The sequence below is a fragment of the Carica papaya genome, chromosome 1, assembly GCF_054855325.1.
Source record: "Carica papaya isolate Zhongbai chromosome 1, ASM5485532v1, whole genome shotgun sequence".
NCBI lineage: Eukaryota > Viridiplantae > Streptophyta > Magnoliopsida > Brassicales > Caricaceae > Carica > Carica papaya.
In genome coordinates this window covers 9,602,843-9,618,849 of record NC_142309.1, presented here as the reverse complement: position 1 = coordinate 9,618,849, position 16,007 = coordinate 9,602,843, and positions in this window count along the sequence as shown.

The following is a 16,007-nucleotide window of genomic DNA, read 5'->3' as shown; positions in this document are numbered from 1 at the left end:
GATAAATAAAATAAATTATTAATGTTCTCAGGAGGAGAGAACATCAATCAACTTAGGTAGGTTCAATAAAAAAAATCTTAAAACTAAAGTAACTGATTTTCATGAGATTTTTCATTAGGCACTAAAATCAACAATTTTTATAAAAATTGTATAATAAAATGTTCAATCAAAGATGACAAATAATAAAATCATGTAATATGTAACTCATAATTATAATTACGTCTAAACATCACATATCTTCACAGTTAACATAATAATGAAATTATAATGCATTCATCATAGTAGAGAACTAAATGTTATAATGTTTAATAGTAATTCCACTAGAGACATTCAATTTTGTAAAACAAATAGTCCCTAGGCATATCACTTGATATTATGGCATACCCTACGTAGTTTTAAAATATTTTACATATTTTTAGTATAAGAATATGAAATCGTTCAATTTGTTTTTCCTATTAGTAAAGTAAGTATTTGTTAAAATTTTACTTTGATATAAACGTTATTTCACATTTTATTTTTGAAATATAATTTTGATATGTGTGCATCACTCGTTATGAAAATGAGTTGTTCTAAAAGTATCTGCATTATGCTATACATTAATGTGGTCGTACATAACTGTTTCGTATTCGGGTATATTAGCAAAGTGATAAGTGTGTATCCATACATAACCGTTCCATGTTCGGGTGTATGAAAAAATAGTTTAATTTGCGTACCATAACTATTCCATGTTCGAGTGCTAGCAGTATTTCAAGGTACTCATGTATGTCGTTCTATGTTTGGGTACATGAAAATCAGTGATAAGTATGTGTGTCTACGTATAATGTATGATAACTAATTGATCATTCATAATAGTAACAAAGTATACAATGAAACAATTGTGAATCTATTTTCGAATTTGTGCATTTATTTTTTGATTCGTAAATATATTTTTGGAAGGATTATATAATATATGTTTTATTGTGTGTAAAAAAACTATATATTGTATGTACTATATTGTAGTTTCATAATATCACTTATTAAGATATTTTATCTCATCCCCTATTACCCTCCACATATCGAAGATACCGCCATAGAGTGAGTGGTGATATAGAAAAAAATTTTAAAGATAGACTTTGAGATTAAAGTTACTATCTCATACTTTTATTTAGTAATGTAAGTAAGAAAATTTAGAGTCTCGTACAAATATAAACGTGTTTTATATTTAAGGGATGTAATGTTTCTACGACTTTATTATGATTAATAAAGTTAACTTATTTTACTTAATTCGAGTCTGTGTAATTTAAATAAGTATGCTTCGGTTATTATATTATAAGACGATGTGTGATCTGTGACAAGTGGTATCAGAGCACGGTTCTAGGACATCACTTGAATACGAGAATTAGAGTTACGTGAGACTTATATAGAGTTATGAAACATAGTGAAATGCCTCTATGTTCGAATTTCATGAATGTAGAAAATGACAAAAATACTGAGAGAGCATGCACATCAGGTTCTAGAAGACTAAATTGAGTAGAGTCTAAATAGACTCATTGGCATAGTCGAAGGTTTAGCTATGGTGGTAGGTCAATACGTAGTCCATAGCTAAAATGCTAATAACGGTAATAATGCTAGTACCAATAACACCTAGCCGCTGCAAGGAAATAATAGAATACTCATAGAAAGGTTCAAAAACTCATAGAAAGGTTCGAGAAGATGAACCCACTACATTTGCTAGAGCAACCGATCCGATATTAACTGAGTAGTGGATCATGAAGTTGGATAAGATGTTCGAGGTTCTCAGCCCCACTTCAAAGCAAAAGGTACAACTAGCCACATTTATGTTCAAAAGAGCTGCAAAACATTTGTGGCGCCTGAAAAAGGGATTTCTGAGGACATGATCCTTTGGAAAACATTTAGAGCAGATTCTACGAGAAGTAATTTTTCGAATTTGTTTGAGAATAGAAGCAAATGGAGTTCTTAGATTTAAAGTAAGGGAACATGGGGGTGACAAAATATGTGTAAAAGTTAATGGAGCTGGCTCGGTTCGCGTTAATAGCAGATGGAAGCTTAAGAGTTAGGAAGTTTCAGAGATGTCTGCGTAAGGAGATCTGGGATAAAATCTTAGCTCTTAAGATTAATGACTACCAAAAAGTATAACGGGTCCAGATTGTAGAAGAGGCTGCAAGCCTAGTCCCATAACAAATCCAGTGGGTCTGATAATTCATATCAAACAATAAGAAAAAGGCTCAAGAGCCACAATAACCTAATAAGAGGCAGAAGACGAGTCTCATAGTCCCAGCACAAGAGTCAAAGTAGATATGTCCCAGTTGTGGGAAGAACCATGGTAGTAAACGCTACTACAACCTAATAAATGGATGTTTTAAATGTGGTAGTACTCAACATCAGATCAAAAAATGTCCTATCAATGAGGAACAGATTAGGCCAAGAACTTAAGGAATAGTATATGTCATTTCAGAGAGAGATGCTGAAGCCTCCCAAGATGTGACCCAAGATATACTCACTATTTCTAATACCTTGGCTAAGATTCTAATTGACCCAGGATTTATACACTTTTTAGCATCATATGAGTTCGTTCAGCATCTGAACATTGAACAATCACCTTTAGATTATGTATTAGTAGTCTCTACCCCAGCTAATAAGGATTTGACCACTAGTACAATCTATTGAACATGTATTGTAGAGATTGCCAACAGAGAGTTACCTGTAGATCTCATATTCTTATACATGCATGATTTTAACATCATATTAGGAATGGATTAGTTGGCGGCGTACCATGTAATGCCCGGAAAATATGGAAAAAAATTTGATTATTTTATTTTAAATATTTTAATTAGGTTTTAAAAAAAACAAAAAAAAAAAACAAACGCCACGTCAACAGCCACGTCAGCAGACCCAGTCAGCAGTCCTGGCCAACCAGGACCTGCCACGTGGCAAAACCACGTTGACCAGGGACGGACCACGTTGGCGATCCGCGTACGCACAATCGGACGGCCCAAATCAAGCGTGCGCACGGACGGCCCAGATACAATCGCACGGACGGCCCAGATTCAATAAAAAACGAACGGCCCAGATTAAATCAAAATGGACGGCTGAGATCAAAAGGCAAAAGGGTATAAATAGAACCCCCACACCTGACCACAAAAACCCTATCCGCCTGCCCTCGCCGGAGAAGACGAACCAGACGCCGGAGACGCCGGCCGCCGCCACCTGCCGCCGCACCGGGGAGATTTCTGACCGCCGATCGAGGTAAATTTCATACTCCCGACTCGTTTTTCCACGCTGATTTCTCCTGTGGCCAAATCGGAGCCAAAATCCTGGCCAAACGGCCGAAAAACACGACCGAAACCTAGCGGCGCCGTCGCGCCCCTCCTCAGTTTTTGCCTCCGATGAGGCCCTTCCCGGCCTCCGTTTGATGCAATTTTTATATCACCGTGATCATCATTATTTTCTCTACAGGTTGATCGGAGCTGAATCACCAAAACACGAACCTCACCGGAGAGCCGCCGCACCCGAGAGCACCACCGCCGGTAAGCTTCAGTTTTTTGTAATTTTTTGGCCCCCCGAGGGCCCTAGGGTTGTTTTATCGTAAGGACCGATGCAAGTGTGGCCGAATTCGGCCAGAAACGGCCGAAAACGGCCAAATCGAGGCGAATCGCCGCCGCTTGTGGCAGCACCGTCGCCGGAGCACGGCGGAGCCGCCGTGCCAGAATTGCGATATTGGCCAAAAAGGGGCCCTGGGCCTAATTTGGAATTTTTTGGAACACGTGCAGGTACCAGTAGTGCGTTTCAGTTCCCCGAAAAAAATTCAGAGAAAATTAGGGACAGCCTGTAGGCGCACTGTGAAGCTGTGTTCGGACCCCGAAATGAGTAAGGATCCCTCATCCTATTTCCTATCACGGTATTAAAGTTTAATAAATGATAAAACGATATTTCATGAATTAATAGATGTGTGAAATTGTTTAAGGTCGCTAATGGAGCCCGAGTATGGTGTATTTGTCGGTCAATTGTTGTTTGTTCTATTTTACGGTTTTAAATGCAGTATGAGGTCTGATATTTTTATTTCATAGTTTCGTGTGCATATTTTACTGTTTTATTGATTATGGGTTGAATGACTGAGAACCCAATATTGTATGTCGTCTTGTTTGGCATAAATTACTGGTTTGCTTGTTTGTGTGTGTGAATTGATGATGCTGACTGAGGAAAAGGGGAATGAAATGTTATGTAAATTGATAATTGTATAATGTGGTCAGCCTGACTAGATATCCTGGGAGATGGTGGACGGATCCGTAGGGAACCCTACCGGGATTGTGGTCTCTCATACCGGACGGGGTATAGAGACCTTATGTGTTTTGGCGCCCATACCGGACGGGGTATGGGGACGGCCCGTTTCACCCTCATACCGGACGGGGTATTGAGGTTTATAGTTTTGGCGCCCATACCGGACGGGGTATGGGGACGGCCCTGGAATCTGATTACAAGTGTTAAGGGTTCACGGGTAGCAGGACCCCTATGGATCCCCATGGATACTAGTAGGCTGGTAAATGAGGAAAATATGTTGTGTAATGATTGAATTACAAAAGGCGTGATAAGTATTATGTTATACAGTTTATATATGACTTCATGATGATCATAATGTTATTGCTTTCGTATACTGTTTAATAAATTTCACCGAGGTAAGTGGATGGTGAAGGATTTATTATTGATAAAAGAATTTGTTGTAAATTATGCTCCATTGGTCTTTTTATGTTTTCTACCCACCTTTACCTCCGTGACGGTGAGATATCGTGATGTCCTTACTGGGCTAGTGTAGCTCATTCCTTATTTAATCATTTCAGATCAGGAAGACATTGTTCCCGAGCCCGTTCCGCAGGAGGACGACGAAGGGGACGCCTAAAGACTCCATAGTCATATTCGTAGCTTTTACTTTCGAGTTTCTCCTTTAGGTAGTTTGATCTTTTATATTTTGTGAGCACGTTTTTGGTTTTAGTGTAAGGGATGTTAATCGAATTTTTGACTTCGTTTCCGCATTTGATATTTTTAATACATATTTCATTTGAAATTTCCGGGGCCGTTACATACCATACCAATATAGATTGTCATGGGAAGACAGTGACCCTTAATATTCCCAATAACTAGGCCTTCAAATTGAAAAAGAATAGGGAGCCCCAACATCCATGTCTCATATCTTGCATTCAAGCTCAACAATTACTTGAGAAGGGATGTGTAGGGTATTTAACTTACGTAATGGAGAATAAAAGTAAAAAAATCAATCTATAACATATACTTGTAGTGAAAAAAATTTCTGATGTTTTCCCAAAAGATCTTCTAGGTCTACTTTTTGAATCAGGAGATCGAGTTTTTTATTGACTCAATTCCTAGTACAAGCCCTATCTCTAAGGTTCCATATCGAATGGCGAAAGTTGAACAAGAACTCAAGAAGCAATTGCAAGAATTGTTGGATAAGGGTTTCATCAAACCAAATGTATCACTATGGAGAGCTTCAGTACTATTTGTAAAGAAGAAGAATGATACGATGTGACTCTATATCGACTATGGATAACTAAACCAAGTTACTATAAAGAATAAGTATTTGTTGCCTTGTATCGATTATCTGTTTGACCAACTTCAATGAGTCTAAGTATTCTTAAAAATTGATCTATGTTCTGGATATCATCAACTAAAAATTAAGAAATAAGATGTTTCCAACACTACCTTCAGGACCAAGTATGACCATTATGAATTCTTAGTCATTTCTTTTGGTCTAACAAATGCTCCCACATGATTTATGAATTTGATGAGTAAAGTCTTCTAGCCATTTTTGAATAAGTTCATCATCGTGTTCATTGATGATTATACTGATCTATTCACAAAACAAGGTTGAACATGTGAAATATTTGGCAATTGTGCTTGGGATGCTTAGGAAAAAAAATTGTATGCCAAGTTTAAGAAGTGTGAGTTTTGGTTCAAAGATGTTACTTTCCTCAAATATATAGTTTTAAAGGACAGGATATCAGTAGATTCAGTCAAAATAGAAGCAGTAGTAAACTAGAAAAGGCCCAAAACGATAATTGAATCTTGAAATTTCCTTGGCCTAGTTGGATACTATAAGAAGTTTATTAAAAGTTTTTCAAAGATTGTCACTCCACTAACTCAGTTCACTAGAAAAGACACAAAGTTCGAGTGAATGACAAGTGTGAAATTTTTTTCAGTAATTGAAGAAGCAGTTAACAATAGCCTCAGTATTTATTATTCCTAATAGTTTTGGTGGATTCTATATTTATAATGGTGCTTCAAAGCAAGGATTGAGATGCTGCTAATGTAACACGAAAAAGTGATAGCTTATAGTTCTAGAAAATTAAAGAATCATGAGCAAAAATATTTTACCTATGACTTAAAACTAGCCGCCATAATTTTATCTTAAAGATTTGGTGCCATTATCTATATAGTGAAATTTTTGAGATTCACACAGACCATAAGAGTTTGAAGTATTTGTTCTTGTAAAAAGAACATAATATGCACCAAAGGAGATGGATGCATTTACTTGAGGATTATTATTGCAAGATCCTATACCATCTGGAAAAAGATAATATGGTTACAGATGCACTTAATATGAAGAGTACTTACACTCTTGGATACATGATAGCCTTAGAGTAGAGATTCGTATAAGAGTTTCAAAAGTTGAACCTAAATGTCTGACATAAGAGATCAGGAGGATACCTAACCAATATAAAAGTACAATCCGTTTTGGTACAGAAAATTAGAGAAACCCAGCAGCCTGATATTACCTTGAAGTTGACTATGGAAGATGTTAGTAAGGAACCTAAGCTAGAATTCAAACTGTTAAAAGATGGTATATTGAGGTTTAGAAACATGATATGTGTGCCGAATAATAATAATATGAAAAATGAGATGTTAAAAGAAGCGCACTCCTATAGATTTGCTATGCACCCTAGCAACACTAAGATGTATCAGAACTTGAGAACCAAATACTGGTGGAGTGGGATGAAGAATGATATAGCAGAATTCGTTTCCAAATGCCTCACTTGCCAACAAGTAAAGACTGAACGTCAGATACCAGCATGACTACTTCGGCCCTTGTCGGTAGCAGAGTGGAAATGGAAGCATATTACTATAGATTTTGTGGTAGTCTACTAAAAACAAGATCCCAACATGATACCATTTGGGTTATCGTTGATAGATTAATTAAGTCTTTTAATTTTTTGGTTATCAGAGTAAATGACCCACTGGACAAGTTGGCTAGACTCTATATTAAGGAGACTATTAGATTGCAAGAAATTTCAATTACAATTGTCTCCGATCGAGATCTCACGTTACTTCAAGATTTTGAATCAGTCTACATAATGCCATAGGGACCAAGCTATGCTTTAGTACGACTTTTCATCTTCAGACGAATAGTCAATCAGAATGGACAATCTAAACTCTAGAGGATATGCTACGGGCCTGCATCATTAAGTTGCGAGGTAATTGGGATGATCATTTACCTCTGATTGAGTTTGCATATAACAATAGCTATTAGTCTAATATTCAAACAGCAACCTGTGAGGCTTTATACAGAAGACTCTGCAGATCGCCTATCTGTTAGGAAGAAGTTAGGGAAGGAAAATTGGTTGGACTTGAATTTGTAGAAGAAACTACAAGGAAGGTGAAATTGATCAGGAAACATCTTTTGATAGCTTAAAATAGGCAAAAAAGTTATGCTGAAAATCGGAGAAGAGATTTAGAATTTGAAGTAGGCGACCATATATTTTTAAAAATCTCACCCATTAAATGGACCATGAGATTTAGGAGGAAAGAAAAACTCAACGCTAGATTTATCAGACCTTTTGAGATATTGGATGGAGTGGGAGTTATCGCCTACCGTTTAACATTACACCCTAGTTAACCAATATACACAATACCTTTCATGTGTTGATGCTGAAGAAATATCACATAGATCCATCGTATGTACTCCGATATGAATCCCTTACACTTCAAGACAACCTATCCTACATTGAGTATCCTGTGCAAATAGTGGATTACAAAGAAAAGATATTATGTTCCAAGGTAATCTCTTTAGTAAAGGTACTATGGCAGCATCATTCGACTAAAAAAGCCACTTGGGAGCTAGAAGAGAAAATGAATGCTAAATATTCTCATCTATTTGTGACTACTGGTAAGTCCAATTTAGAGGACCAAATTTCTTTTTAAGGGCGGGAGGATGTGATAGCTCAAGAATACTCTTGAATTAATTTCTTGTAGTTGATATATTTAATTTAGTATTTATATGTATTTAAAAATATATAATAACGTTAAAGTATAATTTAGAGTCAAGCAAATAAATGATAGATAGGAATTAGAGTCAAGCGGAGAAATGATGGATAAGGATGAAATATTTAGAATAAGCATGAAAAGACATGACAAAAGGTAAGAACCTTTTAGATGAAGTGGTATAACAGAAAATTATAACTTTTAGATAATGTGGCATGTAAAAAGTAATAACTTTTTAGATGAAGCGACATGATGAAAGGTAACAACTTTTAAATAAAGTGGCATGATGGAATGGTGGCAATCTTTCTCTCGCGGCTCCCCACTCTTATAAATAGGGGATAAAAGAATGGAGGAAGAGACATTCCAAATGAGAGAAAAATAGTGAGAAGAATAGAGGTGATGGAGGAATAAAAAATACGAAATATGTGATTTTTAAGAATATTGAGAGGTTTCAGATAAAAAATCTTCAAAAAATTCAGAAAAATTCGTGAGAGTAAGGGGAAAGGAAGAGAAGAGCAAGAAGACTCAAGGTTAAAATTAGGTTATAAACCATTAGAAAGGTAAGATTTTTCTTAAGTTTAAAGTTCGATTTCTCTTTAATTTTTAGGATTAATTTTTTAACTATTGTGTTGAATATTTTTTAGTCAAGAGAGTGACAAAAAATTACTCGAAACTCTACTGGATTTTTGAGAGAAAATTTAAAGTCAGAACTCTGTAGGAATTAAAATTACGACTGCTAAGGACCTAAGATAAGTAGATATTATGAATTCATAGTTTACGTAATTTTGAAGTATTTTATGTATTTTCAGTATAAAAATGTTGAAGTGTTCGATTTATCTTTCGTATTTGCTAAGTATTTGTTAAAATTTTACTTTGATATAAGTGTTTTTTCACTTTTTGTTTTCAAAATGTGATTTTGATATGTGTGCATCACTCATTATTAAAAAGAGTTATTCTGAAAGCACCTGCATTATGCTAAGCATTAATGTGACCATACATAATTGTTCCGTATTCAGATGTATTGGCAAAGTGATAAGTGTGTACTCATTCATAATCGTTTCGTTCCTGAGTGTATGGGATAACAGTCTAATATGTGTTTCTTAACTATTCCATGTTCGGGGGGGTTGGGGGGGGGGTAACAGTGTTTCAAAGTACTGATGTATGTTGTTCCATATTTGGGTACATAGAAAACCAGTGATAAATATATGTACTTACGCATAATGCATGATAACCAATTGACCCTCCATAACAGTGATGAAGTATACAACGAATCAATTGTCAGTTTTATGATTTGTACATTCGTCTTCTAATCTGTAAATATTTTAAAAAAAAAGATTATATAATACATGTTTTCTTGTGTATAAAGAAAACTATATATTGCATATACTATACTGTGATTTTATAATATCACTTATTGAGATATTTTATCTCATCCTCCTATTACCTTTCAGATATTGAAGATACCGCTATAGAGTGAGCAATGATACAGAGAAAAGTTTTAAAGCTAGACTATAGGATTAAAGTTATTGCCTCACACTTTTGTTTAGTAATATAAGCAAAAAATTTTAGAGACTCGTACCTATGTTTATGTTTTACATTTAAGAGATGTAATACTTCTGCGACTCTATTATGATTGATAAAATTAAGTTATTTTACTTCAATCGAGTTTATGTGATTTAGATAAATATTCTCTGGTCATTACCCTATATCTGGTCATTACCCTATAAGGCGGGGTATGATCCGTGACAAGTTATATTAGAGCACAGTTTTAGGACATCACTTGACTATGGTGGTAGGTCAATATGTAGTCCATAACCAAAGTTCCACTAACGGTAATAATACTACTACCGATAACAACCAGTCATTGGAAGAAAATAATGAAAAACTCATAGAAAGGTTCAAGATGATGAACCCACTATCATTTGCAACGTTATCTTCGGTATCTGCGACTCTATTATGATTAATAAAGTTAAGTTATTTTACTTAAGTTTATGTGATTTAAATAAGTATACTTTGGTTATTATCCTAAAAGACGGGGTATGGTCTGTGACATAAATATTACATATATATTATTATTAAATCCTCTAAAAGAAGTATATGTATAAACATAGATCAGTTTGCGAAAGAAAATTCTTGCTCGATAAAAAATTTCTCTTAACCATTATATTTTTCTATACTTGTATTTCTCTCAATATTTTAAAATTTATCTTATGTGTCTCTAAATCAAGCAATTAACAATTTCCTTAGACAAGTAATTAGATGCAACATCTAAAGACAATCCCTATCCAACAAATGAGAAAATTTTATGTTCCATGAATATACCATTATAGTGGAGCTAATTTATGTTTAAGGACAATCCCCTTGGGACAAGTAAGTATATGCAATATCTAAAAACAATTCCTATCCAAGATAAGAAAATTTTGTGGAATTTTTATCTGTGTATCATTATAGTGGAGACAATTCATATTAATTCATAAATTACTTCAAATGATATATAATTTTGGCCATGTAAACTCATTCCATAAACCCAAAATAATGTCATATCTATGATTATCAAAATAAGATACTAAACTTAATATATTTGTTAAAATTATAGATTTAAAAGATCTGTTATATTCAATATTGCTCTGATACTTCAAATAACATAGTTTATATATGTGATTATTTACGAAAAAGAAGATAAAACAAATATAAATATAACGCATTAATATATCATACATAGGAGAATATGAATAACCTTCATACCATTATAAGTGTAACGCCCACTAATTTTGTAATTTTTATTATTATTATTATTAATTTTTTTTTATTTAGTTTATTTTATAATATTTGAATTTTAATTGATTTATTTAATTTAATTTAATTTAATTTAATAAAAATAAAAATAATAATAATGATAAAATTGGGTAAAAATATTATTTGGATTTAATTGAAATTGATTTTGGGAAAAAGGGGTGAAAATTAAGATTCTGGGGGTATTTTTGAAAAGAAAATCGGAAACCGGGGGTCAAAACGTAATTTAAAAAAATTGTGCCCCGTCAGCGCCACGTCAGCAGCCACGTCAGCGGCCCAGTCAGCAGTCCTGGCAAACCAGGACCTGCTGCGTGGCAAGACCACGTCGACCTGGGAACGGGCCACGTGGGCGATCCGCGTGCGTGCGATCGGACGGCCCAAATGCGTCCCCGCGCGCACGGACGGCCCAGATCAAGCGTGCGCACGGACGACCCAAATGCACGCGCATGGACGGCCCAAATGCACGCGCACGGACGGTTCAGATTCAATCAAGTACGAACGGCCTAGATTTAATCAAGATGGACGACTATGATTAAAAGGCAAAAGGGTATAAATAAAACCCCCACACCTGACTACAAAAACCCTAGCCACCTGCCCCTCGCTGGAGAAGACGAACCAGACGCTGGAGGAGCCGGCCGCCGCCACCCGCCGCCGTACCGGGGAGTTTTCTGACCGCCGATCGAGGTAAATTTCATACTCCCGGCTCGTTTTTCAATGCTGAGTTCCCTTGTGGCCAAATCGGAGCCAAAATCCCAGCCAAACTGTCGGAAAATACGACCGAAACCCAGCGGAGCCGCCGCGCCCCTCCTCGATTTTTGCCTCCGATGAGGCCCTTCCCGGCCTCCGTTTGATACAATTTTTATATCACCATTATCACCATTCTTTTCTCTACAGGTCGATCGGAGCCAATCACCAAAACACGAACCACGCTAGAGAGCCGCCACACCCGAGAGCACCACCGCCGGTAAGCTTCGGTTTTTCGTAATTTTTTGGCCCCCCTAGGGCCCTAGGGTTGTTTTATCGCAGGGACCGATGCAAGTGTGGCCGAATTCGGCCGAAAACGGCCAACCCGAGGCGAATCGCCGCCGTGCCGGAATTGCGATATTGGCCGAAAGGGGCCCTGGGTCTAATTTGGGATTTTTTGGGACACGTGCAGGTACCAGTAGTGCGTTTCAGTTTTCTGGGAAAAATTCAGAAAAAATTAGGGACAGCCTGTAGGCGCACTTTAGAGCCGTATTCGGACCCCGAAACAGGTAAGGACCCCTCACCCTATTTCCTATCACGGTATTAAAGTTCAATAAATGATAAAACGGTATTTCATGAATCAATAGATGTGTGAAATTGTTTAAGGTCGCTAATGGAGCCCGAGTCTGGTGTGTTTGTCGGTCAGCTGTTGTTTGGCCTATTTTACAGTTTTAAATGCAGTATGAGGTCTGATGTTTTCATTTCATAGTTTCGTGTGCATATATAACTGTTTTATTGATTATGGGTTGAATGACTGAGAACCCGATGTTGTATGTTGTCTTGTTTGGCATAAATTACTGGTTTGCTTATTTGTGTGTGATTTGATGATGCTGATTGAGGAAAAGGGGAATGAAAGGTTATGTAAATTGATAATTGTATAATGGGGTCAGCCTGACTAGATATCCTAGGAGATGGTGGACGGACAGGGTCCGTAGGGAACCCTACCGGGATTGTGGTCTCTCATACCGGACGGGGTATGGAGACCTTCTGTGTTTTGGCGCCCATACCGGACGGGGTATGGGGACGGCCCTGGAATCTGATTACAAGTGTTAAGGGTTCACGGGTAGCGGGACCCCTATGGATCCCCATGGATACTAGTAGGCTGGTAAATGAGGAAAAATATGTTGTGTAATGATTGAATTGCAAAAGGTGTGATAAGTATTATGTTATACAGCTCATATGATTTCATGATGATGATTATGTTATTGCTTTCGTATATTGTTTTATGAATTTCACCGAGTTAAGTGGATAGTAAAGGATTTTATTATTGATAAAAGAATTTGTTGTAAATTATGCTCCATTGGTCTTTTTGTGTTTTCTACCCACCTTTACCTCCGTGACAGTGAGATAGTGTGATGTCTTTACTAGGCTGGTGTAGCTCATTCCTTATTTAATCATTTCAGATCAGGAAGACATTGTTCCCGAGCCCGTTCCGCAGGAAGACGGCGAAGGGGACGCCTAAAGACTCCGTAGTTATATTTATAGCTTTTACTTTTGAGTTTCTCTTTTTGTTAGTTTGTTCTTTTATACTTTGAGTACGTTTTTAGTTTTAGTGTAAGGGATGTTAATCAAAATTTTTATTACGCTTCCACATTTGACTTTTTTAATACACATATTTCATTTTAAATTTCCGGGGCCGTTACAATAAGCTTATAATTAGGAAAAAAAAATTCAAATGCATTATTATCAACCTCTCTTCGGGTAGAGACAATAACGTGCTTAAAGAAAATTTTCTTATAAATTAAGTGTATAAAAGTGAACAAATTTTTGGGAAAAAAAAATTGTTTTTATCTATCTAAATTCTCTTATTTTTATTCAACATATTTGTACTACCCGATCGCGAAATTTTGGCCCGAAATTAATTTTAAAAATTAAAATTAATATATAAAAATATTTTTTTAAAATTTATAAATTTTTATTTAATGTAAAAATTAGAAAAAAATAGGTGGAGGATGAAATTGAAAATAATTTTGGGAAAAATGGATGAAATTTTGGGTTCGGGGAGTATTTTTGAAAGAAAAATCGGAAACTGGGATCAAAACGTAATTTAAAAAAAATATACCACGTAGGACTGCCCAGTTAGCAGTCCCGACGAACCAAAGCACGCCGTGTGGCAAGGCACGCTGACTCGGTGTCACGTGGGAGGCAACGCTAGCAATCCGCGTGCCCACGATCGGACGGTCTGGATTTATTCCTACGCGCGTGGACGGTCGGGATCCGTTCCCTCCTCAGGCACGATTGGATGGTCGCAGTAAAACGCGATGTAGGGTCAAGATTTATTTTCTCTTTAAACGCGATCGTACGATTCAGATCAAATTGCGATGAACGATTCAGATTCATTTTCTCTTTAAACGTGTCAAAAGGTCGAAATCAAATGTGATGGACATACCAAATTAAAGGAAGACAGATATAACTATCTCACTTCACACCAAATCCTAACCCTAGTCGTCAACCCCCCACCAGAGAAGGGAGTTGATCGTCACCCCTCGTCGCGCCAGAGCCACCTCTGACTGTCAAAAAAAGTAAAAAAAAATTTAATTCACTTGAAATTTGATTTTGAGCACCCCCATGGCCAAATTAGAGTAAAAGGACTAGTGGATGACCTGAAAACCGCGTGTAAAGCCCGTCAGCATCGTCGAGAGAAAAATCAAAAACCACCTCCGATGAGGCCCTTCCCAATTTCCGTTTCGTGTGATTTTTTCACCATTTTATTCATCATTCTATTTTTCACATGTTAACCGAATAAAAAGGCCCAACCGCGAAGGTGAGCCAACGAAGCCACGGCACCGAAAAACCCGGTCGTTGGTAAGTTTCTATTTTTTGACTTTTTTTGGCCAATCGAGGCCCTTTAACTTGTTTTTTCGCAGGAATGAATATAAAATTAGCCGAAATCAGCTAAAACTGGTTGAAAATGGCCAGTTCGAGACAAACTGTCGCAGCAGGGGGCAATGTCGTCGCTAGGGCACAGCGATACTACCGTGTCAGAATTTTGAAATTGGTCGAAAAATATTTTTAACACTGATTTTTGAGTTTTTAGGGTATTTCTAGGTACTTGAAGCGTATTTTAATCTCCAAAGAAAAATTTAGGGAATTCATGGACCGCCAGTAGGCGTAGCTGAGAGTTTAATCTTTCGAATACCGATTCGAGTAGGAATCCATCACCTTATTTCCTGTTATGAAATTGAAGTTTAATTATAAATCATACGGCATTTTATGTAATTTAGAAAACTTTAATAATTAATTACAGGTTACTAATGGAGCCAGAACTGATTATTTATCATTATTTATCCTATTTTAACTAATTGATTGATTTTACAGTTTTAAATGCATGATAATACGCTAGAGTTAGTAAGATGATTCAGTTGTGTTTCCTTGATGCATGTATTGCTTGTTTTGCATGATTTATAGTTAAATTGTGAAAATTGAAAATTAAATGTAAACGGAGAATTGCTTGATTAAGTGAATGAATGAATAGTAGCCTTACTGGATATCTTGGGAGATGGTGGACGGACTGAGTACATAAGGAACCCTACCGTGAACGTTGTCTCATACCAGACGGGGTATCGATGATTGGTATTTTAGCACTCATACCATACGAGGTATGGGGACGACCCGTTTCACCCTCATACTGGATGGAATATTGAGGGATGATATTTTTGGCACTCATACCGGACGAGGTATTAGGATGGCCAGTTAGTTGAAAATGTTGAATAAGTGTTCAAGCGTAGTGGGGACATCCCAATTGACCCCTATGGTTACCAGTAGGCAGATAAAAAAAAATTATTGTTCTGATTAATTAAATATGAGATTATGATGTTGTTTGTGTTATTGCCTTTATAGGTCGGTTTTTGAAATCTCACTACGGTGAGTATGTAATAAATGATTTTATTTATGATAAATGAATTTACTTAAATTATGAGCTCTATTAGTTGTTTTTATGATTTTTACTAACTTTAATTTCTGTATCGGTGAGTAGTGTGACATTCTTACTGGGCTAGTGTAGCTCACACTTTCATTAACCATTTCAGATCAGGAAGACCAAGATCCAGATCCCGATCCACAAGAAAGTTGCAAATAGGATGCCTAGTTGCTTACTTTCCATTTATTTCTTTGATTTTTCGTTTATTCTTTTAGAAGTGTCATTTCTGTAACCCTATTGGATATTCTAAATTATTGTGTAAGGAATGTAAACCCTAACTTTA